This window comes from Stegostoma tigrinum, chromosome 5, assembly GCF_030684315.1.
Source record: "Stegostoma tigrinum isolate sSteTig4 chromosome 5, sSteTig4.hap1, whole genome shotgun sequence".
Lineage (NCBI taxonomy): Eukaryota > Metazoa > Chordata > Chondrichthyes > Orectolobiformes > Stegostomatidae > Stegostoma > Stegostoma tigrinum.
The window spans coordinates 89,762,330-89,782,868 of record NC_081358.1 but is presented as its reverse complement, the minus strand read 5'-3'; positions in this window follow the sequence as shown (position 1 = coordinate 89,782,868).

Sequence of the window (20,539 nt, the reverse complement as noted above, 5' to 3'; positions counted from 1 at the left end):
TTTCTGATGAAGGGTCTAGGCCTGAAACGTCGGCTTTTGTGCTCCTGAGATGCTGCTTCGCCTGATGTGTTCATCCAGCCCCACACTTTGTTATCTTGGATTCTCCAGCATCTGCAGTTCCCATTATCTCTGATCAGAAAGGATATAATTGCATTAGGAGCTGTTCGGAGATACTCACTTAATCTTATTGAAACAAAGAATATCTGTGTGAACTGGGAAGGCTGGATGCAGCAAGAATTTTTCTCTCTTAGTTGGGAGGATGGTCTGGTACTAGTGGAGACTATTTAAATAGTATGCCATTTAAAACTAAGGTGATGCGAATGTTTTGCTCTTTGGCAGTTCTTACCCTGTTGGATTCTCTTCCCCAGAGAAGATTTCAGGCTGGGTGGCTGAATAAAGGCAAGGCTGAGTTAGACAGATGACTGATCAGTGAAGGAATTGACAATTAGAGGATGGGGGAATATATGGCATAAGAGTTGTGGATATAATTAGTTCGGCCAGGATCTTTCTGAATGGCAAAGCAAACTAAAAGAGCTGAATTCCTTCTTCCTAATTCTTGTGTTCAGCCATAAGTCATGTGAGCAGAAGTAGGCTATCCAGCCCATCAATTGGTTCTGCTATTCAATGAGATTATGGCTGACTTGATAACCCTCAACCCCACTTTCCTGCCTTTTTCTCATAACACTTCATTGACTAACTTCTTAAAAATCTATCTTGGCCTTGAACATACTTAATAACTTCGCCTGGACAAACCAGATAAAGAATTCCACAGGTTCACCATCCTCTGAGGAAAAAAAAATCCACATTTCTGTTTTAAATGAATCTGTCCTTACACTGAAATTATGCCATTTGGTTCTAGACTCTTCCACTGGGGAAACAAAGCCTTGCCGTGTCTACCATGTCACATATCTGGGTTTTTGGCTGCTGTTTTGGCTTTTTGAATATTGTTCATAACATCAAGGTGAGGTGGAATCCTGCTTACATAAAAGTCAATAAATCTTCTTCTTTCAACTGAGAGATGAAAATCACTTGAATAAAATCTCTTGAGAAATTTCTGAAAGCTATTGTCCTGACTTCTCCTGGATGAACTGCTTCTGAAAAGATAACCACATGTGATTGGTGGAACTTGTCTTCATGTGCCAGTATTCCAGACTGAAAGACATCTGGAAAATTACAGATCTTAACCTTTTCTTTCAAGAGTTAGCAATTATTTCGCCAAATTATTTTTTAAAATTGATTTCTGCTGTGAAACTTTCTTTGTATTTTCTTTAATCAGTACGTGTATGTGCAGATATATGTTAGGTTTTTTTGAAGGGTTAATATTTATACTTTCATATTTCAAATTGCATTAATAGGTTTTGTATGTTTGTTGGTAAGTCTTGGATTTATAAAAAAAATTAAATAATTGTCACTGACATATTTACTTTTCTGTTGTGAAACTAATGGTGATGAATTGTATAATTTAACATATTGATAACTGTTCGCAACATATGTTTAAATGTTCTTTCCAATGAAATATTAGAAGTAGAGAAAGACACTGCAATCCTGCTACATAAGCCATAACAGAGCTCAAGATGCAAGAAACAAGAAGCAACTTCCATAGCATCAAGCAATTAGGGTAACGGTGACAATGTTGAGAAACTACGTTCTTAATAATCAAGTTACCTGCAGTTTGATACCAGCAAGATGGGATTTAGAGGAATCTAATTATGATATTAATGATAGCCAACAACATTTGCATCCACTAAATGAGCTAACTCAAACGTGGCAACTTGGGATCTATAGTCAGTAGTTGACTCCTCAAATATATGTGATGACATGAACAATTTGGCATGTACTCACAATAAGAGACATCCATGTTCCACTGATGAAGCTGTGAATTCGTTGAAGACAGCAAAGGAAGATGTAAAAGTATAAGAGATGAGAAAGATATCGTCTCTCCACTGCACTGAGCCCAAAATGGCATGCAAGTGCTCCATGAGGAGACTTGCATAATTTAAAGGCTATACAGGCTGTAAGTGTGTAGAGACCAACAAAAATGTGGGAGGCAATGGTGTAAATGGCGTGTCATTGGACTAGTAAACAAAATCTCTGCACAAATGTTTTGGGATATTGATTTGAATCTATGGAGTATGGTGAAATTCCAATATACATCCAGAATTAAAAATGTTAGCTTAAGGGTAAATACGCAACCACTACCAGTTGTCATAAAAACCTATCTGATACATGCATGTCCTCTTGAGAAGGAAAGCAGCCAGAGTTCCTGCTCCGACCTATGCATAACTCTAGGCCACAGCAAATGCTTGACCGTTAACTGCCATCTGTGAATTTGGGATGGGCAATAAATGCTAATGTAGCCAGCAATACCCACATCTCATAATTAAGTATAAAATAAATGCAACTGTCAAGAGTTGGCAGTTTTGTTAATTACCAATAATTTTCTTTGTGACCTCATGTATATTGAGTAACGTAATATTTTGTAACTGCAAATAGTAGTGTGTGTAACTTTTTTTAGTGAGAACAGACGGGTATTTGGAGCAGTACAATTGTACTTAGTGTATTTGCTGTTGCCAAGTGGCCTCTACAGCTGGTTTAAGTGGTTTTTTTTTGTGCAGCCTATGACAAACAATTAAAACACATTAATTGAAATAATTTGAACTTGCACCATTCCTTTACTGCTGCTAGGTTAGAATCTTGGAACTCTCTTCGTAACAGGGCTGTGGGTGCTCTAATTACACATTTTTAAAATTCATTTGTAGGGTGAGGGGTGTCACTGGCCAGGCAGCATTTATTGCCCATTCCTAATTTCCCAGGGGACAGTTAAGAGTCAACTACATTGCTGTGAGATAATAAAATGTGAGGCTGGATGAACACAGCAGGCCAAGCAGCATCTCAGGAGCACAAAAGCTGACGTTTCGGGCCTAGACCCTTCATCAGAGAGGGGGATGGGGTGAGGGTTCTGGAATAAATAGGGAGAGAGGGGGAGGCGGACTGATGATGGAGAGAAAAGAAGATAGGTGGAGAGAGTATAGGTGGGGAGGTAGGGAGGGGATGGGTCAGACCAGGGAAGACGGACAGGTCAAGGAGGTGGGATGAGGTTGGTAGGTAGGAGATGGGGGTGCGGCTTGTGGTGGGAGGAAGGGATGGGTGAGAGGAAGAACAGGTTAGGGAGGCAGAGACAGGTTGGACTGGTTTTGGGATGCAGTGGGTGGAGGGGAAGAGCTGGGCTGGTTGTGTGGTGCAGTGGGGGGAGGGGACGAACTGGGTTGGTTTAGGGATGCGGTGGGGGAAGGGGAGATTTTGAAGCTGGTGAAGTCCACATTGATACCATTAGGCTGCAGGGTTCCCAAGCGGAATATGAGTTGCTGTTCCTGAAACCCCAAGCGGAATATGAGTTGCTGTTCCTGCAACCCCAAGTGGAATATGAGTTGCTGTTGGATTCTCCAGCATCTGCAGTTCCCATTATCTCTGATACATTGCTGTGAGTCTGGAGTCACATGTAGGCCAGACCAGGTAAGGATGCCAATTTTCCTCCCGAAAGGGCATTAGTGAACCAGATGGATTTTTCCAACAATCAACAATGGAATCACGGTCATTATTAGATTCTTAATTCCAGGTATTTATTGCATTCAAATTCCACTATCTGCAGTGGTGCAATTTGAACCTGAGTCCCCAGAACGTTACCTGGATCTCTGGATTAACAGTCCAGCAGTAATACCATTTGGCCATCACTTCCCCCATGTGTAAGAATATGGCTTCTTATGGAACTTAGAAATGAGCATCAACAAATAAGAGCAATTCTATTATCAGTTTTCCAATTCTGAATTAGTTCACAGAACTGATTATTTAGTTATTGAACTTTCCCTTATTACCAGGGAGTCAGCAAACAATTATTCAGCAAACAATTATTCATTCAGCTTTGTCTGTGGCCAGTCATAAGTAAATTTGTTTTAGAAAGTTAACTTTAAATATTGCATAAACTTGAATACATCTACAAACCTGAGTAACTCTTCCACTCCGGAACTATTTTTGCCTAGGTGGTTATATTAACTCTGTTGCTGAATGGAGGACCAAATTAAACATTTAGTGTTGAATCATGTTTTAACTTGGGGAACTGTATGGCTCTGAAGGTTCACTTTTATTTCATTAAATGTCTTTGTGGTTCACTAGAAATGATCATTCATTCTACATAGTTGAGGAAGGTTATCATAATTCAAGAGGGTTTAAATAATTCATTCTTTCCTCAAGTGTTTTTGTGATTTTCTTTGATATCTGTTTGTAGTTAAAGATCATGATGCTGTACATTTAGTGTGGCATCTGTGTTGAATTAGAACGGGAGCCATTTTATCCCTCCAGAGTTTGTCAAGTTTAAATGTTTTCTTCTGATTGCTGAGGTTGTTCCAACTCTTAAGTATAAGACAGAGTGCAGACCTTGTCACGAACTGGTACCAGGATTTAAGTACATTCTTGCAATATGATTCACTGTCTGGCTCCAGCTTGGCCATACATCTTCCTCCTGCTCATTTTATTAAGTTACAGATGACTGCTGCTCTTGTTGATTTCTTCAAAATTATTGTCTAAGGAGAAACAAATCTGCAAACTCTGTCCTTTCATCAGCCGTTTTGTTTTCCTTTGGGTATGACACTTTTGATCAAAGAAGCAACCAGATGTATTTGGGAAAGATCAGAACAGTTAAGTGCTGAAGAATAAGGACTGGTTTTCAGAAGGATTGTAAACATTTAAAGAGCATTTTGTTCACATCTGTTTGGTTATGCTTTTACATACTACAGTTTGGGAGAACTGATTATTTTCAGAAGTCATTCGTGTTATAGCACAAATTGCGGACGAAGCAAAATGCCTAAAGTGACAGTGATGGGTAGGAAAAGTGGGACATGATTTGTTTTTAGGAGGCTAGGCAACACCATCTTTTAAATATGACGAATCAATTCTTAAAGATTAGAACTGTTAGAAATGCCTCAAACTCATAAATATTAAAAAATAAAATACTTTAACTATAAAATTTGAGATAATTTAAGCAGTTAATTTTCACTCAAAATGGTGTGTTGTCAATAAGTTAAATCTGATGGAGCTAGGAATAAAAACAGTGCTAGAAATTCTGAGCAGATCTGTCAGCATCTGAGGAGACAGAAACAGTGTTAACGTTCCAAGTCAAATACGAGCTGAATTTCTGAAATGAATCATATGTGACTCAAAATGTAAATTATGCATCTCAGTCCAATGATGATTTCAGAATTTTGCCAATGTGGAATTGTCTTGCACATTGCTTTTGTCATCTTGGGAAGCATTTTTTTGCAAATTTAATTGAATCACAAAATATACACTCCTGATTAATAACTATGTTCTTTCTATTGCATTCTACGTTAGGTATATTTGTACTTGTGCAGGGTTATGTAAAATGAATTAACAATGTAAGATTATGAGAAAACTTTTCTGCCTATGTCATTTGCTTTGTGCTTTCAGTTTAGTAATACAGATAATAAATGATGTTGAACAATTACATAGCTAGGTAGACTCTCCACAAATATCCCTCTCCTTAATGATTGGAGAGCCCAGTGCAAAGGATGACATAGCAGGTAAGAGAAAAGTATGTCATCTGAAACCTCAAATATCGTGTAGTGATTGGTACCAGGTGGATCCATTGACTGTAGAAACTTTGATCGGGGTTATTTGGGGCCAGTCAGGGAGCCCAGAGTGATAGATATTAACTGGAGATTCAAAACCTCCTCAGTTCAGGGACTGACTCTGAGCTGGCTGGCCATTTCCAGTGTACTCTGCACAAGTAAATAAGGGGAGACATGGTGATTGGATACTTGCCTCTGTGCAGTTATTTCATCTGCCCCACCATTCAGGAAGTTCATGGTGATCTGCTCCAGGGCTCAACTCTACATTTGTGCCAGCTCAGCATAGCTATCAACTGCCTGATATTTCAAAAATCTATTTATCTCCTGTTCAAACACTTCCAGTGATTTAGCCTCAACATGTCTCCCGGGAAGAGAATTCCAGACATCCTTATAGAGCCATTTGGCCCATCAAGTCCATGCCAACCTTCTGAGCAGCATCCCATACAGACCCATCCAATCCCTGTTAACCATTCATTCTCCATGACTAATCTAGCTTGCACACTCTGGGCAATTTAGCATGGCCAATCCACCTAACCCACACATCTTTGGACTGTGAGAGGAAACCAGAGCACCCAGAGGAAACACACATAGATACAGGGAGAATGTCTCCACACAGACAGTCACCCAAGAGTGGAATCGAACCTGGGTCCCTGCAGCTGTGAGGCAACTGTACTAATTGCTGAGTCACCATGCTGCCCTGATATTTACAGGGATAAGCATTTATACTTATATATTTTCCGAAAAAGTTTTTTATGATAATAAATCCATAACTGTGCTCAGTAAGAAACCTGGTTGATGCTTAAAAGACAATATAGTTAAGGCCACATAATTGGTCACATTGATACCTGGAAAAAGGTATTTTTAATTTATGTCGTGAGCTGTGAAATGGGGCTTCAGTAAGAATGCAATCCCTTAGACTCAGGCAGAATAGCACCCTTGTCCTGATGAGCGATGAAAACTGATTAAAGAATCTGTCAGAGGGGAAGGGCAAAACAATATAGAAATTTTAAGATGCAAACGTATCAAGATACGATGAGTTTTGGCTGCAGTGCTGCTAAATATTGGAGAATGGAGAAAATGGCAAATATCAACACTTGAATATGAATTAAAAAAGCACAAAAGACAAGGAATCAATTGTATAGAAAAACAAAGCAGATTCATAGCACTCAGCATAATGTACTAGAAATAACACCATGACAGTGTTTTGAGGAGACATTTATTAACAAATCTGAGTAAGGTAAGGAAAAGATAGAAGGGGCATCTCAAAGATTTACATGCAAAAAGGTTAAAAATCTGAAATTATTGAGTACTAAGAGAATAACTTTTACACTTGAGCCATAAATTCTAGATGTGATACAAGAGCAGAGGTAAATTAAATAAAAACTGGAGAAGCAGCTGGAATAAATGAAATACCTGCAGAGTTGATTAAAAACATGGGAAGCAATGTAGCATGAATATTTAGTAAGCTACAAAAAGATATTTATCAGGAGAATGGCCAGAGGACTTCATGCAGCCAGTAATGATCATCATAAGAAGGAAGCCAAAGGCATAGAGACGTTTTGGGCTTTGATACAATTGGCCTGTTCATCGATGTATAGAGATCTGTGTCAATAATTTTAATCAAGAGAGTTGTTGGGAGGGCACAGAGGTACATTGAGGATGATTGGATTAATACAAAGAAGGGAAGTCACTGGAGCAATCAGAATTATAAGATTAATGAGTAAACACAGTTTAGCAGGAAGTGTACAAAAGCTGACGTTTCGGGCCTGGACCCTTCATCAGAGAGCTCTCTGATGAAGGGTCCAGGCCCGAAACGTCAGCTTTTGTGCTCCTGAGATGCTGCTTGGCCTGCTGTGTTCATCCAGCCTCACATTTTATTATCCTGGAATTCTCCAGCATCTGCAGTTCCCATTATCTCTCTCTTAGCAGGAAGTGTGTTGGTTTCATAGATTTTGAAAAAAAGCATTTGGCCAGGTTGACTGGGTTAAGTTCTTGATAGTATTGATTGACATTGAAAATGATGACTCAAAAAATCTCTACTTGAGATGCATATCAACAGTGAGGACAAGCAACAGGGAGTCAGAGCTATGTGTAATAGGCAGAGAGGTTTGACAAAGGTCCTTTTTATTACCAATCCTCTTCGACGCAGAAACAATCATTAAAGACCTGTTTGAAAGGACAGGAACTAGTGCTAAGATTAGGAGTGAAATATAACATCAGTAAGATTTGCAGCTAACAGATGGAACAAACACAGAAAAAAAGATTACCTGAACTACTTGACAGACTAGCAAGAGGAAATATGAACAATAGGAATGAGAACCAATGTCACTGAAACCCAAAAAAATGCATAACTCAAAGTTAACAATATATTCATTTCTTCATGAAAGCAAAATATGAGAAAATATGAGAAAATGTTCAGATATTCAGGAAGCATAACATCTGCAGATATAATGCACAACACATAAGAACAATAGCCCACCCAGCATCAATCAATATATTTCCAAGCCAGAATGACAAGTGGATTCAGTATGTTGTTGAAGTTAGACTTGCTATGCTTTCTTCTTTTCATTCATTGTGCAGCTAGAAGAACTGCATGATAGTGTGGCTCACAGTTAGAGAGGGCACCTTGCATTCCTCTCATTAATAAACGAAAGCAACACAGCATATACCCTAGACGGTCCAGTGAATGACATTGACAAAGTAATACAAATGATGAGAAACAACTAATAATGGCAAAGCAGAGCAGGATCTTAGTGCCTAGAGGACCATGTAACTGCCATCAGCGATCTTTCTATTTCTTGTGTTATTTCTGTTCTGAAGTAGTGTAAATATTTTCATAGCAGTCAACCTTCCAATGAATTGACAGACAATATTTTGCTATTTTAAGTTCTAAGATACAGTACAAACATTTTGGAAAAGCTCAACGCTTTTCAGAAAACAGTCTTTTTCAAACGGAATATACGATTAAACCATACCACTGCGTAGAACTCAGAAGCACGAATAGGTCTTTCAGCCCTTCAAATCTATTCTACATTCAATAAGATCATTACTGACTTGTTAGTAAACATCTTCATACCCATTCTCATAACCTTCTCATCAGTCTATGTATTATTAATTATACATACAGTTAATAAATCATGCTGGTTTCTCATACTTGTACAAGTGCATGTGTTATTGTTAGCTGTTCATCTGCATGTTGTTCTTTCCCCAGGGAGTTTCTCCACTTCTGTTGTGGGCTTGCTGTGGACTGCTGGGTAAATGGTTGATATGTGAACTGGGCTTCCTCCTCTTTTTGGTCACTGTCTGCAGGGCAGGACCTAAGTTACCATTCAACTTAGCGTTTGTTGAGAGTGATGAAGATTTGTAACCTGAATCTGTCTCCATTGCTCAACTGTGACAGTTGCTTAACAGTCTTCTCAAAAAAAATCATCATTCTAATGTTTCACCTTGATTTTATTATTATGACTTCTGGCTTTGGTAGTATTTCTCATTTTGCATGAGTTGCCTGCGTGTGGCATGAAGTTGGTCCTTATACTTGACTACTTTCCTTGACTTCAGTAGGTGTCTTTCTTCACTCAAGGACTACATTACAATCTGTGCAGGACTTACTCAATATCTTTATGATTCCTTTGGCAATTTTTCATCTCCACTTTTTGGCATTTCCATTTGACTGGTGAAACTATGGAGATAATGTGTGGTGTTGAATTTCCTAATCATTTATTAATTAACCAAATTCTTCACTTGTGAACTGAGGACCATTGTAACTACTGCATTGTTCTTGTATGTATTCAACAAGCTTAGCAGTCCATCATTGAAGTCAGCTGATCCACCTCCAGTGCTCTGCTGTAACAAGGTAATCAGTTCCTGTGAGTGCAAAGAGATCTACTCTTACCATCAACCATGATCTGTCTACAATGCCATGTCCATCAATGGGTTTTTTTGCTTGCTTAACTTGTTACTCTCAAACAACAGTGCACTGACTGATGTGCTCATTGATTTTCTTGCTTATATGTGATGAGTAGAGCACATCTCTTGTCTCTGACTTGACTCAATTTCTAGTAGCTTAGATAGATGTGTTTTATCACTGCTGTCTCAACGCCTTTGGGTTAATGTCTCCATTTCCTCTGTACAACATGCAATCTTTGGCTGTTCATTTGTCTCTGTATGCCCAGCACATTCTTATAATCAGCTGTGTCCTTAATACTCTTGGGCCACCCTCTCATCCCTATTTCTTGCAACACTTGGAGATTTGCATCTTGTTTGATGGTTTGATTTGAACAAGGTGCTTGTCTGTTATATTCACTGTCTTTGTTGAGTTGATGGTTTCCAGGGCAAGATGAGCTGGTATTTCGTGTTGGATCCAAAAGATTTTACATTCTGTTATGGCGTTATCCATTTTCTTCATTGGACTGGTGCTGTTGATAGCATATTTGCTATGCATATCTGCTTCTGTTGGATTACGTCACATCCAGATGATTCCACTGGAACTAAAGTAACATTCTTTCGAGATAATGAGAACTGCAGATGCTGGAGAATCCGAGATAATAAAATGTGAGGCTGGATGAACACAGCAGGCCAAGCAGCATCTCAGGAGCACAAAAGCTGATGTTTCGGGCCTAGACCCTTCATCAGAGAGGGGGATGGGGTGAGGGTTCTGGAATAAATAGGGAGAGAGGGGGAGGCAGACCGAAGACGGAGAGAAAAGAAGATAGGTGGAGAGAGTATAGGTGGGGAGGTAGGGAGGGGATGGGTCAGTCCAGGGAAGACGGACAGGTCAAGGAGGTGGGATGAGGTTAGTAGGTAGGAGATGGGGGTGCGGCTTGGGGTAGGAGGAAGGGATGGGTGACATTCTTTCGAGATGCTTTGCAGCAGATAATAGCAGTTTGAGAAAGACATTTTGAACAAGTTTGCAGTCAGATTAAACCTTTTGTTTTATTAATAGACATTGACAAGTAAGGACAATGGCCATACACTTTTTCTCAACCTGAGTATAGTGTTGCTCCATTGTGTAAATGTAAATGCAGCCAGGTTTTCTTGCTGCACTAAGTCCTGGCTCTGCTGTTACACTGCAGAGTAATGTCATTAACCAGGTTATAGTATTTTTGCACTGGTGTTGTTGTCACATGTTTCTTGATTTTAGTGAGTGCTGCTTCTTGTTCTGTGCATCAATGCCACTGCATATCTTTGGCAGTGAATTGACACAATAGTTCACAATGATGGTAAATTCGGCACAAATTTTGTCAAGTAGTTTATGAATCCAACAAATCACTGCACTGCTTATACAGCGGTTGGTCACTGCATTGCTACTACATTTCTCACTTTTTCTGCGTCCAGGTGAAGACCTTTGCTGTCAATTCTCCAGGTCAACTGTGATCTTATTGACCGGCAGAGCAAGCTCAAAGGGCTGAAGGTCAGTTCCTCATTCATTGTTCAAATGTTATTCTGGGCAAAATGCTTCAACCTCCCCATGCTCGACATGCCTTCTTCTCTTCTGCATGTTGTCATCTGCAGTATTTGCATCCTGCCCTTCCTATGCGATTGCTCTACTCTTTATATATGGACGATCTGTTTGCATAAAGCAAGACTCCCATTGGTTCTAAAATTAAGATACTCTCATGATTCAAAAAATAATTCGAAACATCAGCACTTCTGGTCGTTTCAATTGTTTGCCTGAGCGTAAGTTTATCTTCTCATATTGGGGTGCTATCACTGCAAGATCCCTTATTCATAACACAGTCCTGTTCTTAATTAGATCATCATTCAATTCTGCACATTCACATGTTTCTGCGAGCTGGGTGAATGACATTATGTATTGAGTGATAGACTATTTTTCACTTTGGTCCCTAACATTAAATACATATTGTTCACATGCAACATTCACTTGGGGCTCAAAATGTGCTTTCAACACTTTTAAAATTTCTGTTGTGTTTCTTTTTCTGCTCTTCAGCAAGCTTAGAGTGAAATATAATTTGAAACAGTCTCTTCACAATAGTGACAGAATTTCATAATTTGTAACTGTTCTTGTTTTCTTATCAAATCCTTTTCTATTTCATAATTCTGGTATTGTGCATAGATGAATTTCCAATTTTGCTTCATATCTCATGGTCATTTGAACTGGAGCTGGTAAGGGGAAAGCTGCAGCCATTTGCTCTTAATCAATGTTTTAACTGTGGCTTGTTATTTTTCAAAAAGAATAGTCTTTCACGGCAACTTACAGATCTCCCCCTCTATCACTAGCCTTGCTTTCATACAGCTATGTAACAATTACCTCAGATAACAAGGTGTAGAGGTGGATGAACACAGCAGGCCAAGCAGCATCAGAGGATCAGGAAGGCTGATGTTTCAGGCCTAGACACTTCTTCCTGCATCTGGCCTTGGCGATGTAGAGGTCTGCCTTTGGCCTCATCCACTTTTGCATCACGTTTCAAGTGCACAGCATAGCAGTGCGTTCAACACAATATCTTTATGTAAGTGGACATAAGCTGTCCACTGATAGTGTTCCTCATGGTAGAAGTCACGCCTGTGGTGGATTAGGAGGGATATTTGTACATGATTGCATTCCAATCAAGACATACTGCATGATCCTGCCTATCCTTGATAACCTTTTCCCACTTGTTCAACACAAATCTATCTACATCTACCTTAAAAATATTCAAAGTCTCTTCTTCCAGTGCCTTTTGAGGAAAGTAGTTCCCAAGGCTCACAAACTGTGCAAGAGAAAAAAAAGTCAACCCTTATTTTAAAGCAGTGAGCCCTGCTTTCAGATCCTCCTACAATCTTATCCATCCTTTTAGGAACTCCCAGGATCTTATTTGTTTCAATCAAATTTCCTCTTATCCTTCTAAGACTCAGCAAATACAAGCCTAGTTTTTTTAAATTCAAAATACCATACTGCACAAACACTTACAGGTAACAGTCTAATATGCCTTCTCTAAATTTCTTCCAAGGAGTTTACATCGTTCTTTCGATATGGGAACCAATATTGTACACAATGTTCCAGTGTAGTCTTGGCAGTGCTGTGCATAATTGAAGCATAGAACTCTCTAATTTGTACTCAATTTCTCTTGCATCATCCAACATTCTATTAGCTTGCCTTTTCACTTGCTGTACCGGCATGTTAAGCTTTCAATTCAGGTGCCTTTGCATCTCAAAGCTCTGCAATCTGTCAGCATTTCAATAATATGCTTTTTTATTCTTTTTGCCAAATAGACAATTTTACGTTTTCCCACATTATACTCCATTTGCCATACCTTTTCCCACTCCCTTCTCTTACCTATGTCATATGGTAGCCTACTTCTATCCTCTTCACAACTTACTTTCGTACCTGTTCTTCTGTCATCAGCAACTACTGGAGCACACCCTCAGTCACACAAGGGTTCTTGTAGCACAGTGACAGTGTCCCCACTTCTGGGCCAGACTATGCCAAGTTTAAATCCTATCCGCTCCAGGTGTGTAATAACATCGCTGAACAGATTGATTAGAAACCACCTACCCTCACTCCCAAGTCATTTATATAAATTGTTACAAATTCAGGTCCCAGCAGTGGATCCTCTAGCACAAAAAATAACCTTTTTATGTATATTTCTTATTGGCGAGCCAATTTTCTATCCATGCCGAAGCACTAACCTTAAACAATGAGCTTTTATTTCCAATAGTAACCTTTGATGCACCACCTTATCAAATGCCTTCTGGAAATCTATGTACAGTACATCCATAAGATCCTCTTTATCTATAACATGTGTTACCTTCTTAATAATTCTAGTCGATTTGTCAAACATGTTGACTATGTTGACTATGACATGTTGATTACCTTGTAAGTAGTCAAACAGCCTGTTATAATTTCTTTAGTGATCACTTTTGACATTTTGCCTATGTGAATGTTAATCTAACTGGCCTGTTTTCCTCTTTTCCTCTTCCTTATATTTTGAATAAAAGAGTTGCATTTAATTTCTTTTTACAAACAAAAGAAATCTTCCCCCGTCCTGGGGAATTTTGAAAAACTAAAATGAATGGGTGAATTAACACATTAGCCACTTCTTTCAAGGCCCTGGCTTGAACTTCATAAGGACCTGAGGGCTTATCAGCCTATAGCACCAATAATTTTCTCAACACTGCTGCACCCTGCTTCCATCCATGTCCTGATTTGCAGCTAAATATCGGATGCTACTAGTAAGCTCAAACTAATGCAAAATAAACATTCAATTCATCTGCCTTTTCATTGTTTCCCTTTTTATTTCCCCAGGCTCACTTTATATAGGACCAATATTAACATTGTCAAACTCTTTTTTTCAAGCATCTATAAAAACTTTTACCAATTGTTTTATGTTTCTAGCTGGCTACTTCTTATATCTAATATTTTCCCTCCATATTAAGTTTTCCGTAATTTTGCTTTTTAAAAATATTCTGTTCAATTTTTTTGATCCATCAAACATGTCTTTGCACAATTATATGCACGTTCTTTAAGTTTGATAACCACACATAATGATTCCTGTAATGGAAGTTTTCTTCCTTGTTAGACATAATATACTGTATACATTTTGAAATATCCCCTTAAATGTCTGTCGTAGAGTCATATAGCACAGAAACATTCCCTTTGATACAACTTGTCCAAAATTGACCACTTATCCCAATTTGACCTAGTCCTGTTTGCCAAAATTTGGCTCATATCGCCTCTAAATTCTTTGTATTCATATATCTATTCAGATATCTTCTAAATGTTCTACTCTCTGGCAACTCATTCCATACACGCACAACCTCTGCATGAAAAACTTGCCCACCAAGTTCTTTCTAAATCTTTCCTCTCTCATCTTAAGTCTATGCCCTCTAGTTTTGGACTCTTCCACCCTTGGAAAATGGTCTTGACTTTTCACCCTATCTATGCCATGCCATTATTTTATAAGCCTCAGAAAGGTTACCCTCAGTCTCTGACGCTCCAGGGAAAGTAAGGCCCAGACTATTCAACCTCTCCCTATACTTCAAACCCTCCAGCCCTGGCAATATCCTCATAAATCTTTTCTGCACACTCTCAAGTTTAACATCCTTCCTATAGAAAGGTGACTAGAGCTGTATGCAGTATTCTAAAAGGGCCTCACTAATGTGCTGTACAGCCGCGGCATCATGTCCCAACTCTTGGACTCAATGTACTGACTAATGAAGGCAAGTATGTCAAAAACCATCTTCACCGCTCTGTCTACCTGCGACTCTTTCGCTGCACCTCTTTTGACCCAACCCTTAACCTAATTTGCTAGTTCTATTTAGCTAGCTTTGCTTTCATGCCCTAATAATTGCCCTTTTTAAATTTAAAGATACTACTCTCAGACTCACTCTTCTCTCCTTTAAATTGGTTATAAAAATCAATCACATAATGATTGCTGCTTCCCAGGTGTGGTTTCAGTGTAAGGACATTAGTTAGTCCAGCCTTGATGCACAACGTTAGGTCTAGTATAGTTTGATTTCTGGTTTGCTTCAGAATGAGCTGTTCTAAGCAACTAGCCTATAAACCTATTCTATGAATTTCTCATTTGGACTTTCTTTCCCCATCTGATTTCTCTGATGTACATGTAGACTTAAATCATCTGCCATTATTACTGGTTTTTTTTGACAGGTTCCTACTATGCCTCCCTTTGTTCTCCATTCTAGCATGTCATTACTTTTCAGGAAAGTGTTCACCACTCCCAAAAGTGACCTCTTACATTTGTTATTTATCACTAGCCAGCCAGCTTCTATGTCCTGGTTTCCTGAACCTGGCTATACTTTTCTATTGTGCTAATATCACCCTCCACCTTTTCCTAGCTTGCTTTCTTTCCTATCTGCACCATACCCTTTAATATCCAAGCATCAATCTACATAATCCTTCAGACATGTCTCTGTGATGGTATATCAATTCATTCTTATTGATTTTATCTATCCTATCAACGTATCTCTTTTATGTTAGTTTTGAGCGTTGTGCGTATTCAGATGCAGAATCTTAAATTTTGTCCTGTGATTATTTGTGTAACTTCCAGCCTTATATCATGATTTACTCTTAGAAATGGTAAATAGACCATGGTAGAGTGTATATCTAAGATAAATATCTTGACTACATTTCACACACACACACACACACACACACACACACACGCTGGTGCCAGTGCCCTGCAAATCAAAATATTCTTCTCCCCCAAATTGTCCTGTCTATATCATTGGTACCTATCTGAACATTACCCACTGGATCCTTTCCCTTCCACTGTAGGCCACCCTCTGGTCCTTTGTGATGACCCAAAACCTGATGCTAAACAGGCAATGCAGTCTTTTAGATGCTATTGAGCTAGTCTTAATAATGGATAATAAGTTCACCCATCCAGAGTATATTGTGTGCCCTTCTACCTCTCAGTACTTTTGCCAATACATTTATAACATGAAGGAGTCCTAATTCATCACCTGAAAGGGTAGGGTAGTTGTTAACCAACTCCTTCCTGACTAGATTCCACTGTGCCACTATTTCTGGTGGGACTAGCCTATTGGTAGGGCAGTACTTACCCAGGCATAGTGATTGTGGTATCTGGGGCATAGCCATTCTCACAGAATCATACATTGATAGACGATATCATCTTGTTTGTTGACCAATTCTCCTAATTTGGCAGAAACCCCAAGATATTAGTAAAGAAGACGATGCCGGGTCAATAGGTCTGTGTTTGCTGTTATTCTTTCTGGTGCCTTGGTCAAGGAGACTTGTCTAATTTCATTCTTTGCGTCCAACTTTGTAGCTGTTATAAAGAAATGTGTGGCTTGCTTGGCCATTTAAGAGTTAACCACATAGCTGTGGACCTAGTGTCACATGTAGGCCATACCAGGTGATGACAACCATTCATTGGTCATTATTTTCCATTCTTAAAGGACATCAGTGATCAGGGTGGGTTTTTACAACAATTAATAAAGATTTTATGTCACAATTAGAGTTGCCTATTTTCCCAGATTTATTATTTCAATCTAAATTTCACAATTTCCCACAGTGAAATTCGAACCCATTCGTTTCAGAACATTTTCTTTGGATTACTAGTGAAACAACAATGCAGTTATGCCATCACTTCCCCTCTGCATCCTCATCTTCTCCTGAATTAAATCAAATGGCTAGAAAACATCTGCTTATTTTAGAGATCTGTTATAAAGACATAGATGCACTCCAAATGGACAAACAAAGTGCACAATGGCCTATTGTGCTGTGAATTACACTATGCTTAATTTAAATATATTCTAAAGTTGCATTTGAGAGCAGTTACAGCTGCTGGGAAGATCATTCCTGTCACTAAGATGGCAGAGTTCCAATTGTGTGGTTCTCCTCCTAACTTTCCAGACCCTGAGCATCTTTTTTACTGTGAAAGCATCAACTTGTGGATAATGGAAAATGTGCCCTTCTATTATATTCTGAATATGCCAAACTTCACTTGTAGTACAATAATCTGTAGTATTCATATTCTATTGCTTTCTATGGGTAATTTCTTACTGGGTTTCACCATTTTAGTCTCTTATGTAATCCTTGCAAAGAGCATTCCATATAGTACCCCATTTTGCACATTCTATTGCTGCATAACTCTGCGTCATGATGTTGTTTTTACTTCATAAGAAATCATCAGGGCTACTTTATCAAATCTTAGATCTTTCTAGTTATCTGTCACCATAAATAATATACAATATTTATGTTTGAACTAACATTTTCTATTAATATCTGATGTTACCTCCACTATAACTTAGATAAAATATTAACATAAGTCTGGTATACACAGTATGCTACATTGAAATAGGAAATATTATTGTGACAGTTAACTTGTGATAAGTCATACAGATTTGTCTCCCTTTTACATTAGAATGAATATCGATGTAATTTCTTGGATAGGTGATAAGTATATTTTAATACTAGCCTGCATGGCCATAACATGCTTTAAATAAATTACATTATTCTCATCCACGTATTTTTTAGCAGCAAAGATACATTTGGGGTCAAATTACTCGTTTTTCAAGATTAGTTTCCTTTTTTATTTTGGAAACAAACTGTTTCAAAGGCATTCATTTGAAAAGTTTCAGTATAGAACCAAGACAAAAGGCTACTTGCTTGTGCTTTACTAATTTAGTATAATGTATTTGTATACTAATGCTGAACGAATTGAATGGAATTTTGCATGCCTGGAAAATACATTGCTTCATGCTGCCATCTGTGATACACATTCAGTCCTGTTTCCCAAGATGACTTTAAATCTGTGCTGTTATTCAGAGTTCCTTGCGTATTTAGTCTTAATGGTTTAAACAGAAACTTGTACTTAAATTTTCCAGGTTTTGAGAATACAAAATGTGGTGCACCAAGTTGAAATGACTGAAATATTTGAATGTTAGTCACATGCTCACTGGTTTGTGTATCACGGAATACATGTTAGCACTTATTTTCTTCTTCATCCCTGTTCTGTATTCCATAGCTTTGATTTTAACTGAGTGCATAGTGCAGGGTAGATGGATATAATCTTTGCAGAGAACTCAGATTGAAGCATGAGCTATTTTAATTGTGATGAACTGTACTCTGTTCAAAACTGATGGGAATTGCAACGATGCTGATGGTGGGATCTACATCTATAAGGTTAATGTATAAGGAGAGAGGGCAATGACCAGCAGATAACGATGCTAGAGGTGACAGGGAAAGTTAAGGCCAGAAAGGTAGACAGATCCTTTGTGATGTTGGAGGAATAGTTCCGTTGTCCCCAGACTTTGAGGAATCCAAACACGACTTTTGATTTTAAAAATAATCTTGATTTCAACTGTGTTTTTCTAAATTGTAGCTTGCCTAACTGTAGGGAGAAAATTAACATATGAATTAGGAGCAGGGCATTCAGCCCCTGAGTCCACTCCACCATTGAATAAGATCATGGCTGATCTGATTACAAACTCAAATCCACATTCCCATGTTCCCTGATAACCTTTCAACCTCTTGCTGAATAAGAAGTGATCTACCTCTGTCATAAAATTATTCAAGAATGATGTTTCCACTTACTTTTCAGGAAGAGAGTTCCAAATACTGACAATCCTCTGAGAGGAAAGAATTTTGCCTAATCTCTGTTTTCGATGAGCACCTCCTGATTTTCAATGACCACTTGTTTTAGGTTCTCCCTTAATGTGTTCTTCACATCCACCCTGTGAAGACCTGCTAGAAATTGTATATGTTTCAATCAACCTCTTCCTCTTTTAAATTACATGGATAAATTCCTAACCTTTCATCCAAGACAACTCACAAACCCATTCCTGGGATAAGTCTAACAAATCTTCTCAGAACTACTGACAAGGTATTTACATACTTCCTTCAATAAGGTGATATTCACACCTCTATTAAGATATTGCTGTACGTAGAACTTCATATGCATTCTTGGCAAAGCCCTGTATAACTAAAGTATAACCTCTATATTTTTGTGTTCAATTTCCCTTGTGATAAATGTTAATATTCTATTAATGTCTCTAATTATTTGCAGTATACTCATATTAACCTTTTTACAATTCATGCATGAGTACACCCTAAGTCTTCTGTATCTCAAAGCTCTGCAATCTCTCACCGTTTAGATAATATGCTTTTTTAAGTCTTCCTGCCTAATGGATAGCTTTACATGTTCCCAAGTTATACTCCATTTGCCACATCTTAGTTCACTCACTAAACCTATACATATCTTTTTATAGCCACCTTCCGTCCTTTTCACAACATACTTCCCGAGCAATCTTTGTGGCATCAGCAAATTTGGAAACCTCAAATTTCTGTCTCTTCATAAAAGTCATTTACATAAATGGCACCCCACTCATTATATCTTGCCAAACTGAAAGAAATCCATTTATGTATATTCTGTGCTTCCTTTTAGCCAGCCAATCTTCTGCCCATGCCAATGTGCTACTAACTATACCATGAGCTTTTATCTTCTATAATAATCTTTTATATAGCACCTTATGAAATGTCTTCTGGAAGTTGAAGTACAGTACAAGCATCATTAGCCCTTTATCCATGGCATGTGTTCGTTCCTTGAAGAATTATGATAGATTGGTCAAACATGATTTCCTTTTCACAAAACCATGTTAACTATGCCTGATTATCTGGAAAGATTCTAAGTGCCTTTATATCACTTATTTCATAATAGCCTTGGACATTTTCACAATAACAGATGCTAATTGGCTGATCTGTACTTTCCAGTTTCCTGTCTCTCTCCCTTGTTGAATAGAGGGTTTGTATTTGATATCGTCCAATCTAATGGGATAACCACAGAACTGAGGGTGCTTTGAAAATTGAAATGAATGCATTAATGATCTCACTGGCCACTTCCTGTAAGAGCCTTGGAAGAATTCCAGCAGGTCATAAGTATTGCCAGCTCACAGTTCCAACAATTTACTCAGTACCATTTCTCCCATGATTGTGATTTTGCTGAGTTCCTCCCTTTCTTTCCCTGACTCATTGTCTACTTGTATCCTCCATAGTCTATACCCTCTGTAGGAAAGGCTGATGCAAAATACTTCTTCAATTTATCTACCAGTGTTCTTGCCATCCATTGTTAATTCCACAGTCTCACTTTCTATCGGACCAAGGCTCGTATTGTTTATGTTTTTGTCCTTTACATATTTACAGAGATCTCCACTGTTTGTTCTTAAAGTCCTGGATAGTTTTTTCTCATATTTTAACTTTTCAAATTTTTGGTTTGTTCTGGCAATTCTTTGCTGCTTGCTTTTTTCACTTATTGTGCAATCTTCTGATCTGCCACTCGTCTTTGCATAATTATACAAATTTCCTTTTGGTTTGATACTAATATTAACACTTGCAGTTAACCACAGATCATGAGTGTGTCGCTTGGAGTTTTCCTGATATTGGAATGTATCTATTTTGCGTATTCTGAAATATCCCCTTT